This window comes from Pyrgilauda ruficollis, unplaced genomic scaffold, assembly GCF_017590135.1.
Source record: "Pyrgilauda ruficollis isolate IOZ18807 unplaced genomic scaffold, ASM1759013v1 scaffold27, whole genome shotgun sequence".
In the NCBI taxonomy this organism is placed as follows: Eukaryota; Metazoa; Chordata; class Aves; order Passeriformes; family Passeridae; genus Pyrgilauda; species Pyrgilauda ruficollis.
In genome coordinates this window covers 2,766,086-2,783,431 of record NW_024524044.1, presented here as the reverse complement: position 1 = coordinate 2,783,431, position 17,346 = coordinate 2,766,086, and the positions used below count along the sequence as shown (strand labels likewise).

At 36.8% G+C, this 17,346-nt stretch overlaps 1 protein-coding gene across 2 annotated transcripts in view; it reads right to left on the bottom strand.

Moving 5' to 3' along the window:
• FOXP2 (forkhead box P2) overlaps window positions 1-17,346 on the bottom strand; it is a 403,242-nt gene that overhangs the window by 331,524 nt on the left and 54,372 nt on the right. For both annotated transcript variants that reach the window (XM_041471468.1, XM_041471467.1), the window contains exon 2: window positions 10,398-10,538. The gene's annotated coding sequence lies outside the window, so the exon portion shown is untranslated. The remainder of the gene's footprint in view (window positions 1-10,397; window positions 10,539-17,346) is intronic.

Genomic DNA, 17,346 nt, shown 5'->3' with positions numbered 1-17,346 from the left:
ACAGTCACCAAAGCCTTTGCAGTAGCTTGTTCATATCTTTACATAATGCCTGTCAGTGACTCAAGCTAGGTTCATAATATTTCCCCATTAGCTTAGGATAGCAATCAAGAAATTGCAAAAAATTGACATCTTCAACACAGCAACGAACGTGATCTCTGTGTAGGAACCTAGCAGTAAATCCTAAGAATAAAGCCAGAATGCAAGCCACATTTAAGAAGTACTCAGCTAACATGTTACAACCACACACTACTGCAGGACTTCAATTCCTCAGAATGGTGTCACTTCCCCACTCATTTTCTAACCTGATTTATCTTTTTAACAACTGCTAGGTTAACTTAAGTCACTCTGTTTCTTTCCTTCATAAGCCCTTTAAGATAGGTCTGGAGTGAGCAGGAAAACATTTCAGGGTAAAGCAACCTCACACACACTAGCATGAGAGGAAAAAATCCTTCTCTTTCCAGAATTTCCCAGTTCAGACTTTCAGTGTTTCCTACAGCCTAGGAAAAGAATCATCTGTGGTCCACTTTAAGGATTTTACTTTTGTTACATGAGTGAGCAGAGCATTAAGTGAAACTTAATGCCACAACTGCTCTAAATTAATTGAGAAAAATTACGAATACTTGATTCTTTAAATTTAAGCAGATCAGTCAGGTTGTTTGTCCATAGGAAGTAAATAGATATCTATCTTCAGATCACACTTGAAAACACATTTGCCAGACTTCTGCATGGCAAGCAAGGTTACTGAATCTGCAATTATTTTAAAATTATTTTTATACTAATCATAAGCCATGCCAATAAAAGTGCTGTATCCATCAATGAGTAAAATATTTGAAATATACAGGTCAACATTAACAAATTTACTGTTATGCTGATGTTTCAACATCCTGAAAATCTGTTTGGGAATGCCCCTACAGCTCTATAAGGCAATAAGAATTTTGAAGAGCCTGTGTTTATGCTGAGCCTGCTGAGCAACTACAATGTTGTGCAAAACTCTATAAAGTCCACTTTAACATTTTTTTTAATTTACTTTTTACCTTGCTCATCTTATCAATGAAGTGTATTAAATGTTGATTGCCTCATCCCATAGTGGCTGGTCTAACTCTACTGAGAGTTAATGGGTATTTCATAACTAATGCCTTCCTGCCATCCAGTTGATCTCAAAGTGGTTTCCCTAAATTGCCAAATCTTCTTTTTCTCCTTTTCCTTGGTATCTTTTTACAAACATATATTGGTATATATTTACAAACAGTCTATTTCCTTACATCCCATGCTTTCCAGTTCCATCCATGAGCGTGAAAAATGCAAAAAATTTTCAGCTGTTTACGTAAGCACAATAATTTAAAAAATAATGCTAAAATGAGTGGAAGTTTAAATTGTTAAATGGCAGATTACAATATGCTGGCTTTTCATAAACATAGTAGCAAAGTATTTTGATTTTTAGTTTTGGCACCTGTGGCACTTCAGAAGCATCACCTCACTAATTCACAGTGTGCTACAAAAGGAACTACTGGCTGAGTTTGAAGAGCACAGGAACGGGTAAGTCATTCGCTCAGCACGTAGTGCCATAGGAACAGGATACTGGCTGATGGGCCAAAAGCAAAACTTCGATAGCCAAGAGCTCATAAATCATGTTTAAATACCTAATGAAGACTTACAGTCACATACACACCCACACACAATTTATTACAATACAGAAAACTGTAGAAGACTACAATGAAAAGATTATCAAGTTTGGCTTTCACTATTAACTTCCATTTTTTTCTCCTAGCTATTGATAAAACAAGGTATAACTTCATCATTGATTTTGTTATCATATAACCATAGAAACAGGAGTTGAAAATTACAGCCCTCCACTGGTCATCTAGTTCTCTTCTTAAGATATCTGTTCAAAGTCTCCCTTAGAAATTTGAATAAAGAAGGTGAGATCACCTTCTTTAAATGATAGTTTCAATCACATCCTTTAAATGATAGTTTCAATGGAAACAGACTAGGTGAAAACAGTTTTTCCTTCAGCACAGTTTTAAATACACAAAATGAAAATATCCCATTGGTCATAGGAGTACATGTGATTATGAGAAAACATTTTAATTACAGAAGAGACCCCTAAAATTACAGACTCTGATCTACTCTATCTGAGCAAAAAGTGGAAATATTACATTACTCAGAGACATGAAAGGGTAGGTTTTTTTTTATAGACTTATTTATGACAAGGATCTCCATAGTCTTTTATAACCAAGAAAACATCAGTACTGAGAAATAGTAGAGCCCAACAAAAATAGCCCTGCACAATAGAACAGCTGGAGCTGAACTGGTTACACACATGTGGCAAGTGCTTCCTGATACTTGACTTTGTACTACTGCACATTCTTCAAACACTTGCCCCTGTTTAGCTTCATCATCAGGAAGGTTCAATGGGAGGCTGGTCTATCCTGATACTTTTGAAGTGCAGTCCTGATTTAAACTAAAATACTAAGAGATGCTGCAAAAGCCAATTAATACTAAGATGGCAATCACTCTTGTTTTAGATATAAGACCACATTGTTGTTGTTTTCCATGGCTAATTTCTTTTGCTGTGGCAGATTTATATATTTTCTCTCTTTAAACAAGTATTTTCAGCCATATGCAGGAAGTCAGCTTCATAAGCCAACTCAAGAAGAGGAGCAACTCATTTGCAGACAATGAAGAGCTTTGTAATTTAGCTGTAGGGCTTCAAAATGAATTTCTCCAAAGACACAGGAGGTCTCAACTTCAAAATACCCAAAGGATTCTATTTCATCATGAATTGTAGAGGACTTTACAGTAAAGTATGCATGTTAGGGGATTTAGAATGAGAAACTTCAACATGCATGCATCAAATTATTGCAAAATCAATTAAAATTTATCTAGAAAAATTTGTTCAGTCACTGATTTTTGCAGGTGAAAAATTGGAAGTACATCCTGTACTACCATATGGCTCGGGATTGCTCATATGAGTGCACAGTTTCACACAGTCTATCTGGAGCCCGTCTCCCCCATGTTTAACATTTTCATCAGAAACAAGAACTGAGAGATACTGACCTCTTGGGGGAAGGTTGATGACCTTGATTCTGCTCTCAATAATGTCTCAGAAACCATTTATCATATCTCACAAAAATACAGGTATAAGATGCACCCTGAGAATCAAAATACCATTTAACTGCTCCACTGAAGAGCTCTTTCTCCCTAAAAGACCTGATGACAGACCATTTTTTCCCCTGGACTAAGATACCAGCTAAAACTGTGATACTTTCTCTGTCAGACTAAAATTAGGGGAAGGAGGTGGAGAGAAAGGGGATCAAATTTTAGTTTTATTCCACTGATGCTGCCGCCTGTCAGTAAAAGATGAAGGGCTGAAATCCCATCAGTCTGGATTTGCAGATCTGAGGATGAAGAATTAGTATTTTTCTGTTTTTGCAGAAAACTCCTTGATGTATGGCTCCATTGTTGAATGTTAACAGCTTCAGTTTAAATTACAAATGAGGTTCTATTAGCATAACCCATACTTGGTTTCTATTTTAAAATATAATTTTCACCAAAATTGTGTCAGTTGAGAACCTACATGTTTTCATTTGTGGCTACAGATAAAGGAGAGAAGCAATTTAATATTCCACTAAGTCAAAATATGAGGTTTAGAATGGAAAAATATTAAAGAACACTTTTAAAATACTATTGATATCTCCTTCAACAGGAGGGACAAGAGGCGAATGAATGAATGGTCCTTAGGAATGATGTACCAAAGGCAGCCATAAATAGGCAGCAGAGCTGAAGGGGCAAAACCCAAAGTGTCTTTTACAAATGTCTCTCCAAAACAATTTTTAAAATATGATTATTTTAAAAAACCCTAAATTGCATAGTGGAATAACTGTTTAATTAGCTTTGGTTTCCATCATGTGTGTTTTCATCCAAACATACTACACAGCAGATGGTTTCTGCTCTTATACTTTTCAACTATAGGGTTTGTGTCTTGCCCTTGAAAAGTTGTTTTTGTCTAATGTATCTCCTACCAATGGTTTTAACACATAAAAATATGCTGCTTTTCTGACATACACATGCATCAGCATATCAGAACTTATGAGACTGTTACACTAAATGGCCAGGTTCCAACTGCACTGTTTGCACAGTGTTATCTTCTGTAATATTACATAGCTCTTCAAGCTGTACAACAGCAGAGATCCAGCAGCCTGAGCCAACTATCAGTGCAAACAGCCAGGCTGTTTGGGATGATTTTGGTGTCAGAATGCTTATGCTGGAGTTACTGTTTGCCCAGAACAAGTCAATCTGTTTCTCTATGCCTCATGAGCTCCATGTGGAAAATAGTGATACTTCCTGAATTACCTGTGTGCAGCAAAGGTACAGTAAACAACTTACTATAAAAACAAGATGGTATTTCTGCATTCAACCCACCCAAGTGTTAGCACTGTTCCACAGGGGGCTAAGATCATATTAATTCATTGATTTCTTCTGTAAAGATTGTTTGAAATCCTCAGATGCAGTGTGTTATTAATATTATTACATGTTATGACTTATGCCCCGTAGTATGGCCCCATGCTTTGTTAGCTGTATACAAGAATCCCTTCATTACCATCCAAATGCCTCTACCTCTGAAGCATAACAATGCAGTTGTCTGCCAATAGACAGTAGTTCTTTATAAACATTTACTGATCTTCTATGAAGAATATTCTCTTCCACTAAAAATGCATGTTTCACACCACTTCCAGTTCCTGAATAGCTCAATGCCAGGGAACTGTAACTGCATGCAGGACACCAGACTCCATATAAACTTTTTAGCAAAAGGCATCTGCTTAGCTGGCATCCTTATTTAGCCCAACTTTCATTCACTTATACCACAGGAAAGATGTCTCAAATTGAAGTAGTAAGATTCTACCTCTCACAAAATAGAAAATTAATGAAATTGACAGTCAAAATGGCATAAGGTCCAACCAATTGATGCTCTCAAAAAATTCAAATTAGATTCCAATTTGGAATCTAATCCAAAATCCTCTAGAGAAAAGAGACCTTATATAGGCTGAAGAAATTAAGATTTGCTGGCAAAAACTTTCCTTTTCTCTCTTGTTTGTCTACAACTCAAGACAAGATGCATAGCACATAGGCAGTTTTAGAACAACTATCCACACATATTTATACTTTCTAAAAATGTCTGCAACAGTCAAAACATCTCTCCATTTTCCCTATTTGAAACTTCAGGTTGCTTTTAAATTTTGAGTCAGAATAACAGTAACAGTGTGAAAGGAACTTGATTCACTTTCTGCATGGAATGGGATTGAGCTCATGTGAAATTTTCTATTATTAAAAAACCCCTGCTGACTTAGATGCCTATGCTGTGGAAAATACTTGTTCTGCTAACTTTGATGCAGTCATTAATGTGTTTCTTGAACAGATACTCCTCAGGTTTCTATACTCAGATTCATTCACTGAACCCAGATATTCTCAGACTGTTGGATCTCCTCAGTTTAACCCTCGAACAGGGTCAGGACAAAGTGTCATAAAATTTACAGTTCAATAAAAATAGGCACAGTTCTTTAGTACTCAAACATCCGCTGTTTAGTGGCACCTTGGCTGAACTGCCCTTTTCATTTTCTCAGAACTAGGGTCTTTTGGGTTTTTTCTGATAAAGCATAAAATTCCATTCAAAACTAAACATTTTTAAAGTTGCAGAAGGATGGGAATAATACAAACCCAATCCAAATAAAGTCAGAAAATCTTATAGGCGTGAAAAAAATAAAGCTTATAAAACTTGTTTCAACTACAAAGAGACAGCCTGCCAGCTTTGGTGAAGCTTTGTGTATTTACCAGTGAGAATCTTGGCCAGCAAATACTGATGTAACAGTGTTTCTAAGGGAAATATTTTGTTCTTGTTTAGAACACATAACTTAGTGATACTGCGATACAAACATTGATGAATGTTATTTTGTATAACTATTAGAACGAGCAGACAGAGAAAAAGAAAGTAACTACAAATTACTAACATGAGGTTGTCTCCATTCTCTCAGCACTTTCTTTAGGCCAATTTGCAACACTCTTAAAAAAAAAAAACTCTTTTAAAAAAGTGCTTCCTCGGCCAAATGTAGATTCCAGGAATCAGTATTTGCTGTAGTTTTACACTGTAATACATGCATGCTGCTAATATGCAATACTGAACTAAATGTACCACTTTAAATAACAGTGAAAGGATGGAAACAAAATTAAACATACACCTCTAATACAAAATGTAATATTCAAAGCAAAATTATACATGAGAGAAAAATGCATACACCCCAATAAGGGTTAATCAGTCAACCATGAGTGGAAGTACAGAAACAGTGCTTACCGTGAGCTGTCCTGTGCATTTCTGAACAGCAGGACAAGAACAACTGAGACCATCATTGAAGCATATTCAACTGCTGCACCCAGTCTCATCACAGTGACGTTATAAACATGTATGAAGTAAGTCTAGGTAAGTCTAGTCTTTCCAGATAGTAATTCATATACATGGCAATTAGACATAAAAAGACATCTGATAATAAATTACGCCACAATTTCTATGTCGTGTGCCCACATTTTAGCTAAAAAGCAAACAGAGCCAGCATAGATTACTTCTAATGCCTTTTAGCCACATTCAACTATTCCTTGGCAAGAAAGTGCTCCCCACATACAGCCCTTACCCAGGAAAAGAGGGACTGAAGAAGGTGTTATTTACCCTGGGTCAGCCAATGTAGCTGCCATTACTCAAGTTTAGACAACAGTTTAAATTACTAAGGAAATCTAAAATACTTCAATACAAATGGAAAACAGCATTTCATCACAATCCCATTTAATAGAACACATTATCAAAATTAGTTGATAGTAGAGCAAATTGTTTCAAATTGGAAAGCCACCTAAATTATTGCTCTTAAATTAACAAAAACTGCATTTTTGTCTATTAGCACTGAATTTTTTCAATCTTCTGTTCCAAGCTAAAAGGCAACAATGCCATAATCTCATGATACATCCCTTTTATTACCTTACTAGAAATTAGGTAATGACATAAACTTAAAACATTTGCATTTCTTAACCTAGAACCCAAATATCAGAAAACACACAAAATGTATTGATATTAATATTAAAATGGCATTTGAAGTTCATTGTTTTAATGGATACATACAAAATCTAGAAGACAAGGGAAATATCTTTTTAATAAGCTTGTACATATCACCTTAACAATAAAGAAATAATTTTTTAAATAATTTTGTTTACTAGTGTAAAAGCAGGATGTTTTTGTGAATGTCAATGATAACATTTCGGCCTTTGAAGTTTCAAATTATTTCACATGAGAAGGAATGTATCTGTCTTAATGTTTAATAGAAAAGTTAAAAGTCTAAATTTGTGCCAGTCACCTTAGGTTGCTTTTATTGCAAGTGACAAGAAACAGGCATCTCTAAAGAAGGAATTGTCTTATCTAAAGACAGAAATAGAAAGAGGCTATGGGAATCCTCCCCTGGAAGTCTCCATCTCTCTTCACTGACTAAAGAAGCCTATGGTGACCAGCTCAGATTTATACCACCTATAGGTTTAGATGGCTAACATCATGGGAAATTAATCCCATTCTTGACACCCTTCTCAAATAGCATTTGGGAAAAGTAAGCATAAAATACAGAAGATCAGAATTACCAATAAGTGTAAGAATCAAAATACACTGTCCCAGAAAAATTAAAAAAACAAGACCCTTTTGTGAAAATAGAAGGGGATCTGTAAATTTGAAATGTCATACAGCGTTTGATCTCCAAGCCAGGACAGACTCAGCCATTTCTAGAAGATTAAGAATATACAAGGACTATTTTCAGAATATGCTGACAAAGTAATATGCCTCTTCTGTGTATGAGTAAGCAGCAATTTTTAAAACCTTATAATTCAATGCAATAAGGACAGACATTCAGAGGCATGGCAAAAGACACATCTTATAACCCATTAAAGCTTCCCTTTCAAATTCCAAGTCCTTGCTCAAAAGCAAAGAAGAGGTCATAGACCTTTTCTTAGACTGGTTTTTTTTTTTTTTTTTTTTTCCCATTTTCAGGAATGATACCCCCATCTCACAGAAACTTTTGCAATGACACTCGGCTATAGCAAAACTGTGGGCAGAACAAGTCTGCCAAATTAATCAAAATTAAAATTCAAGAAAGCTGACATGTGAAGATGAGAGTTCCTTGCTCCTAAGTATTTCAAAACACAAGGAAGCCCCTCAATCACACATTCATAGAAGATAGAAGGCTACGTTGTGAATTCTCCCTGTACATTTGCCCAGTTTTTACGTGTTTACACTGGCATCCTCTTAAAGTATGGACTGTCTCAGAATGGCCACTTGCAAGCAACTGAACACAGAGCCTATAATGAAATTCTTAGGTCACTTTCTAAGTCTCATTGATCTCTAAAAAACCTTCAGGAAGACAGCTATTTCTATTGTGGATTACTGGAGCTCACCTGCAAGAGTTTGTACCTCATTATGGGGGCTTTTTTTCCCAAGCACAAAATGATACTAAAAATGTATTATTCTTGCCATGGATCAAGTGAAAAAGATGCTATTCTTAAACATCTAAAATCCCATCATGTGATTGTTCACATCACGTGAAACCTGGTGCTAATTCAAAGCTAAAAGATAATTTCACAGGCTTCAATGTGATTTTCATAGTTACAACCACAAGTCTTTAAATATAATTTAACACATCTTAGAACGCTTGCAAATTCTGCCATGTCTCATTTTTGCCAAAATTTAAGTAAAATACTAAACTGAATAACTAAATATTTCAAAAAAGAAAAAAATTACAAATTATTGTCATAACATAAAATAGCAGAATATTTCTGATTTTCCTTACCCATAAATACCCCCAAAATCATAAAATAACTGAGATTAGAAGGGACCTCAGAAGCTCATTGAATCTAAATCCCTGATCAAGCAGGGTCAGATGCAGCAGGCTGCTTGTCCATTTGGGTTTTGAGCATCTCCATGGATGGGGATTCTACAACCTCTTCAGGCAAGCCTCTCCAGTGTTTGACCATCCTCAAGATAAGGAAGTTTTTTATACTATTTTTCAATGAAAACATAATTTAATAATCTGTATGCAGTTTGTACCCACTGCCTGTCATCCTGTCACCAGGTGTCAATGAGAGAAGTCTAGCTCTGTCTTCTTTACATCCTCCCATCTGGTATTTACTGTGAGAATGAAATGTTACTTAGCATTTCACTGTTCAGGAGACAAGGATCTTAAGCCTAAATTAGTCCAACCAGTAACCATTTCATATCACCCAACCCACACGTCATGTTTGGTGCTATACAAAATCAGGCTACCATCTTCAGAATTCAGAAATTATGTATGTATGTATGAATTGTACAGTATCATGCCTGCACTATAAATCATGACTTGACACCTGCTTACTTGCTAGCCACTTATGACCATTTACTGGTTTTGGAGACCAGAATTTTAATTTACAAAGGACACAAAAGACAGCACTATCACAGCAAGAAATGCACAAGAAAACAGTAGTTCGCCACTAGGTAGTAAGTAAGGGTGCCTCGCACATTTTTTAACTCTTATAAATGGCAAAGCACTAAAAATATCTATAAGGTCTAAGACTGTTGTTCACCAAGGAATTTAAGCAGCAGAAACTAGCACAGCTGCTATCATGTGCTCTGGCACACTTTTGGCTGCTAATTCCCACTCACATCACCTTTTGTACCAGTGACAGCCCTTGGACAGCCATATGGGAGAAGGCTGGGATAAATTCAACTGAAAACAAAACCAAACAAATAAATGGCTATTTTCAGTCTGATCCATTCTCCAAATTTATTAACAGCTACACGTGCTGAGTGAGGGACAATGACAATATGGGGAGGAGAAAAGAAGCTGGCACTGCATCCTACACAGACGTGCTAGGTTGAAGTATTCACTGAACATTTAGGCTAAAGCTAAGCAGTGAACGCAAGCTACTCAGCGAGTAATATTGCATTCCTTAGGCACTGCACTCAGAATGAGATGGACTGGCCTCTGGAGATGCCTGCCCCTCTCCTGAGGGTAAGCAGAATCTGGAATGACTGAGATACAGCTAGCTAGTTTCTATTTATCTAAACTGACCATTCTATAGAAAAACAGATTTTGATTCAGGTTTTGATTCTTACAGCACTTCAATCCCATTAACAATTGCCATTTGGAAAAAAAAATTATAGCATAGCTTACCATCACACTAACACCAAAAGGGGATCTATTTTCTGCATGGTCCACAATTTTTTTCCTAAACCATATTTTACATCTATAAGCAATATGTTTCAGTGATGGGGTACTGTATTCCTCCCACAGGGCATATAAATCCAGAGCAGAAACATAGCCACAGTTCAGTTATAAATCACTTACATTTCTTCAGAGTCACTTTGTCACTTTGCTGTGCTGCGGGAAGGTCTTTTCCTTGTTGCTCAACTGGTCCTCCTTCCAGAAGTGTCTGTCACATCTATGGCAGATGAGGACAAAAGGTCCTTAACTTTCGCTTGAAGTTATCTAAGGGTAAAAAGAGAAAGTAACACAGTAAGTGCAAGCATCCATATTGTGTTTCATTGCAAGGTATTACAACCACCTCTTTAAAACATACTTCAGTGTCATCCTTACACACATGTATTGTACACCTAGGAAAGAATCCCACACGTTCCACATCTTTCTTTCTTTGTACGGGACATGGGAAGTAGTCACTACTCCTCCAGCAGTCACCTGCTTCACTTCTGAGATTCATAATAACAAGACTGTATTTCTTTGAAAAAGCAAGTGTACAAGTTAAAAGACTATTTCACATTATTGATTATTTATTTTGTACCACAAAGACACTGAATACTTTTGGCTGGGATCAAGCAGGAAATCACAATATGTTGAGCATAGGTTCACCATAAACCATCCTGCCTAGCCAGTTTGATAAACATTCTCATCTGAATCTTCTGTTAAACAAAACAGCTCTCTATTGCACTACATTTTAATGCTCAGAAACTGAGACCTGGGGCTTATTATAGATAGGTCTCATTGAAATTTCTTCATGAAAACGTAGAACTCACCATTCCATCACAGTCAAATCTATAAATTAAATGCTAAAAATTATTTAGAAAACAATAAATGACAAAGTGTAACGTAATTTGCCACTGTATTAACCCCTATATTGAAAAGCGTGCTCCCCTCTCGTCCAGCACAAAACACAAAAAGCCAGAACTAATTAGCACAGGTTCAGAATAGAAAAGATACAAGATCAAAGGCTTAAAACAGTTTCCATATATGAAGAAGAACTCAGTATGCCACCAATATCCAGACTGGAAAAAAGATGACTTAAGGAAGGGCATGATAGAAAACAACAGAAGTCTGAAGATGGAACACAGACATTGTATGTTCCCTATCCTCTGAACTCAAGAACTACCTCATAAAAGCCAGGTTCAGAAGAAAAATGGGAGTTTCTTCTCCACAAAAAAAAAGTGTGACAGAACTGTGAACTTCTTCCCAAGGATTCTGTTTATGCAAAGAGGTTATGTAAGTCAAGAGGAAGGTGGAGGTATCCTCAGAAATCTCTGCAGATAGATGACAGTCTAAGAGAACCACTGCGCTGAACCAGGATGACCAGTCCTATCTCCTTGTATATTCCCTTATGTTAGTGCTAACTCAACAAATTTTATACCCATTTTACACTGATCTATTCACTACTCACAGTAATGAGAATTACTGCATTAGGTACACACAGAGTCTAGACTTAGTTGCATTTGAAGTACAGGCTAGATCCTTTTGAACACCAAAGTGAAATCCCATGGTTCTCTGTACTTTATTATATGCTTAATAAATTTGATTGATTTTTCCAAAACACCATCACCACTGAAAAAAAAATCAAATCAAATGAGGCAGCAAAGTCTTACGGTGAAGTAGCAGTAGCCTTCCTCTCCCCAGTCCACAGTCCCAAAACAGCCAGGGCAGAGGGCTACAAAGCAAGGTTCTGCTTCTCAAGTTGTTCACTGGTCTCATGGGTTTGAGTCTAACTTCATCCATATGTTCCCACTCAGTTCAACACTTATATAAATGCAGGTCAGCCTCTCCATTTCCCAAGTTTCATCTCAAAGTAAACCTTAAAAATCATATATTCTGTATTCCAATATCTTCTCTTTTGCTTTAATCTCTAGGATACAGCAGTGTTTCTGATTTATTTTGGGTAAGTGCAGATCAATTAAAATTCCTTCAGGGAAGCCTTCTGAACCAGCAGAAAGTGAACGACTGTCATCAGGAACAAACACTTCTGCTGTCATAGACTGGCATGTCACACTTTTGAGAAAAAACGATGTTAATTAATTCTATCCTTACCTACCAGGTGTACCAAAGGAATACAACCAGTCCTTTCTGCTGTCTTACTAGACACAGATCTTGTGTCTGTGAACCAAGTATCCCTACATGAAGAGCTGTGCATTGGCACATTATATGAAGAAGCAGCCTGTACTAGCACAAAAAAAAAACATAGCAGGACAGAAATAACTTTGTTCAGACATCAGTATGCAACCAAAATCCCTTTTGCAAGATGCATGAATTAATACCCTCAAATATCACCCAAAACCCAGACATTTTCCAGTATATCTACACGCATACCTATTCATTAACACTCTTTTTAGACACTACAGTGAGGAATTTGTATAACTCATACTTTTTTGGCCAGTTTGAAATACTGGATCAAAGTATGTTTACTGTTCAATCAATTCCCATCTCTGAAAAAGAAGAGACTGCTACAATGTTTCCTGTTTGCTTCTGCAGCTTAAATGGCTTCACTGAGGATGAAAGGCAATTCACCATACAGTATGCTAGTGATCAAGGCTCATGCACCACTGGCCTATAGCAACTTTTTAGGCTACCTCTCCCTTCTACTCTTTGCCCAGCTTTTCTGTTTAGAATGTTAAGGGTAGGAATACAACCAGACAGCTCAAAAGGTATTCAAGGTCTGTTTGATACCCTTCACATCACTTTGATACTAACTATAAATCAGAGCAAACTCTACTAAACAAGAACCAAATGTTTTAGGATTGGTATATGAGAAAAGACAAGTTTCTTGAAAAATGACAAAATTTAGAGACATGGGTGCCAGGTATACTACAGAAGGTAAAATACTATTGCAGGATAAACCTATTGAAAACAATTTGATAGCAGGAATAACAATTCAAAATTATCATCACCACTACTTAAATACCAAGAAAAAAACACATGAGAACAGGTGGCTACCTACTGATTGTCACATAAAAGCGTTGATTTTTACTCTTTCCACATGTGGCTTCCAGTTACCATGAACAAGTTTACAAAATCTTCCCAGGAGTATCATCTTGAGTCTCTCAAACAAGTGCACATAAAAGGGAAAAAGTTGATATGCAATTATACTTATCAAGCATTAGAAATCAACAGCAACCTCAAAAAATTGTGTCAACTACAAATGCTTTCTTTTGAACCATTTGTTATATAATCTCACTTGAAGGTTAAATAAGCATTCATGCCTGCTTTAAAAATTTATTACATATATTCCTTAATTCAATTATACCTGGTAGAAATCCACTCATATCAAAGATACATTAATAAGTTTTTACATGACGAATTTCTTAGATTATGTTCTTTTTATTTCTGAAACAGCACAGTGATACAATTAACCTGCAATTTTAAAGACTCGAATTTAATTCAGTGTACACACATATTAATTTGGGATATTAAAAGCTACACTTGTGTGCAGGCTCACGCCATTCCCATAAATTACCTAAGACACAAAGTAAAAGCTACATATCATAACGTGATCTTATTAGCATAACAGTTACAGGACTTTTTTGGCAATTCACAGATATACAGCTGCATTACAAAGCCATCCCAAATAAGTGCTGATAAAATACTTTATCTGTTGCATATTTTTAGAGTTTTAGAGTTGCTAAAGAAAAATGCATTAGAGAAAAAAAGTATTTGAGGACTACACAAGGAAGTTTCTTAATTCTTTTGGGATTAATATGATACAAAATTTCATTTTTGTAGATAAGCATCCTATTAATTTTACTTCCAATACCTACAGCATATTTGATGTAACTAAGTAAAAAACTAGAGTAGAATGTGACTTGACATCATAGTATATAAAATCAAGGATTGGATTGGAGTTTTGATTTTGTTTTGCTTTAAGATTGAACAATATTTACTCTCATTTCTAATTATATAGATTGCCTAATGCAGTATTGCAATCATGTGCCCTTAGAACCATGTTTATCTAAAAGTCTTTACCCAGATATCTCAAAAAACATGAATTTACCAAAATAATTACTGCTTTGCTAATAAATGCCAAAAATATTTTCAAGAAAGATGTATTAAAACAGGGACAAAAGAAATAAATATATCTGTATTGAAATCCCTTCCAGCTGATCTGTGGTATCATTGTCCTGATCTGGAAACAAGACAAACATTGAGTTAGCAGTACTTCCCTTCTCCTACATAACAAAATAAAAGGAAGGTAGGACAAATTAGGTATCTACAGATAAAAGGGTCTTTCTACTGTGCATCACTGCTATGAAGATAATCAAAAATCTTTCTTATGTTTTTATACAGATGTCCTGTAGGACCTGAAAAGGCATCCTAGAATTAGTAATATTTTAAAATCTATTCCTCTCCATCAGTTGTATACCAAATTCTTCAAATCTTCTGGATTTGGCTTATCATTAAGATTTAGAGAAAAATTCCTCATTTCTCTTGCAGATTTAGTCAATACTTACTGAAAATATATTGACCAGAAATACAACCTTAAATTGAATTGCAAGAGGACAGAATGGCATGAAAGCAAAATAAAGACTTATGTCTAAATAATTCCTTGCATGGCTACCTGTCCATCATCCCAAAGGAAATTATACATATGAGATGGATGAGAGAAGACACAAGCTGACTAGTTCTACCAGGCAATCCACCAACCAAGATGTAATGCTGGATTTGGGACAAACACATGTAATTCTTGACAAATGGCTGTTAAACTAAAATCCAAGCTTGGGAATGTTCAACAGATAGGGGTAAATTTGTATAGTTCTTCTTGTGGCAAATATGTCTGGGAATATTTTACTCCAGTCATCACCAGTGGGAAAAGTGCCTCCTTTCTCCCATATTCCTTCCAGCTCTATCTGTCCTTCTCTTTCTAACTTTAGGCTGTCATTCAGCACAGGGACATGCAGCAGGAGCTGAAGAAATGAATGTTGAGCAGTTCAGTGTGGCTCCAGACAGGGAGCATCACACGCAATTCAGCCCATCAGGGTTATGCAATCAACACCAACACCAATGTGATGGTAGCAGAAATTCAAGTTTGGTTTTTAATCCACCTCATTGCTAACTAGTTTGGACCCCTGTCACTTGAGAGAAGGCTACTCATTAATGTCCAGTACTGTTTTGGTGCTGCAGCACTCCTATAATACTGGCAGGGCTGTAAAAGGTTTTTGTAGAGAGAAAGATGTGAGAAATTCCGTAAAATTCCATTTGTCTTTTTTTCCCTCTATTTCTCCTTTTTCCCTTCATCTTCTCTCCCACTATCCCTTCTGCTGAAAACACTGTCCCCCTGTGCAGCTCTGTGAGGAACACAGCACGTGCTTGGAGCCAGCAGGGACAGGAAGACAAGAGGCGAGCAGTCCATGACAGCCGGGATCCCTCCTTGTCACCTTAGGCAATGGCAGAGCGCGTCAGGCTTAGGCAAGACGGAGCGAAAGCCAGCCATGCTGAAGCCAGAGGTACAAGGGCATGAGGTATTAAAAACAGATTATGGGTGATGAAACTCTGGACACTGTGGCAGGCCAGACAACAGGAGCATATGTTTGTTTGAGGGGATGATTTACATTGTTATGCAGAAAAAGGTAGGGTTTAACTAAAAATGTGAACATGTCTGTCTGTGCTTGATCTCACAGACCTATTTGCTTCTGAGTGCTGAAAACAGGATGACATCCTTGGGATATCTTTAAATTCAAAATTTTACTTCTCAGCTTTGGCAGACTGGGATATAAATAAATGTTCATTTACACTAGAGTTTTCTAGGAGAGTTAGATATATTTTATTGTCATAATTTTATTGACTGGTATATATTTCTCTCACAAAGCAGTGCAAATCACTTTTTTGAATAACTGCTATTTGTACTGTCTACTTCATTTCACACATACAGAGTGCACAGAGGTCTGGAGGTAAAAGTAAAGTTTCCAGAAAATGCAGCAGCACAATGACTTCAACCACTCTAACCTGGAGTCAAAGCAGCCCTAACTTCCCTAACCTTCTTCAGCTCCACTTGCAGACTCTTACTCCTCCCTTGTGCTGACTTCAAAATAGTCCTGCAAAACAAGTGAACAACTTTTGAGCAAAACACGGTCATCCTTGCTAGGACAAGAGAGGAGTGAGGAGACTTTACATGGATAAGGTGAGGTGAGATCACACAATTGCGATGTGGCACAGCTCGCTCCACTGTGGAAGCTCAGCCTGTGTGTCTTGGAGCATAGATTGATGAACATTTCTTCCAGTGGCAGAGGCAGGAGCAGTACCACCTCACCCTTCCCAGCACTTGCCACTGAGCCGTGCCAGGGAACATATGCATGGAGCCATACTGAGAAACTAATCTAGATCAAAAGTGCACTGGCTAAATAAAAGCTGCTTTCGAACTCATGGAGTCCACCAGACCACAAAAAACGGTATGAACATTTTCAGAGGTATAGCAATGAGAAGGAGGAACCAAAAGATCCTACAGCTAAAGAAGCAAATACCACCATCCCATGATCTGATTAGCCTATGGAGTCCACACTCCAAAGCTATCAGATATCACTGCATCCTAGCAAGCACCCTCATCCCCAGCTGCCTCCCCCTCCACTCCTCTCAAGCCCACAAAGACACACTAAAAAGAAGTGCAAAGACCCACACCGCAAATGAGATGGAAGTGCAGTCCTTGGGACACAGGTGTAGGCTCTGTTACAAGGACAGGCTGCAGAAGGGTAGCAAGGACTATAGCATTAACACTTAGCAGCTGCTGGGTTTAATTTACATGTCTTAGAGAACTGGGGCCCATTATTAGAGTGGATATACACTAACCTGGCATGCTTTGGTTTATTATCATTATGTCTCTACATAGGTATGGACACGCTTATGTTCACTAGCCTAAACAGCCCATCGTTAGTATTTATATAATAAACTGAAAACCAAATCCAAGTCTATTTTTTGGCCTTAAGATTGAACAACTTTTTTAAATTTCCAAAAGGAAATACTAAATTTTACTTTATATCCCTTTTCATTTTAACGATATTTGATTCTTACAATGCATTTATCACATTTTTTT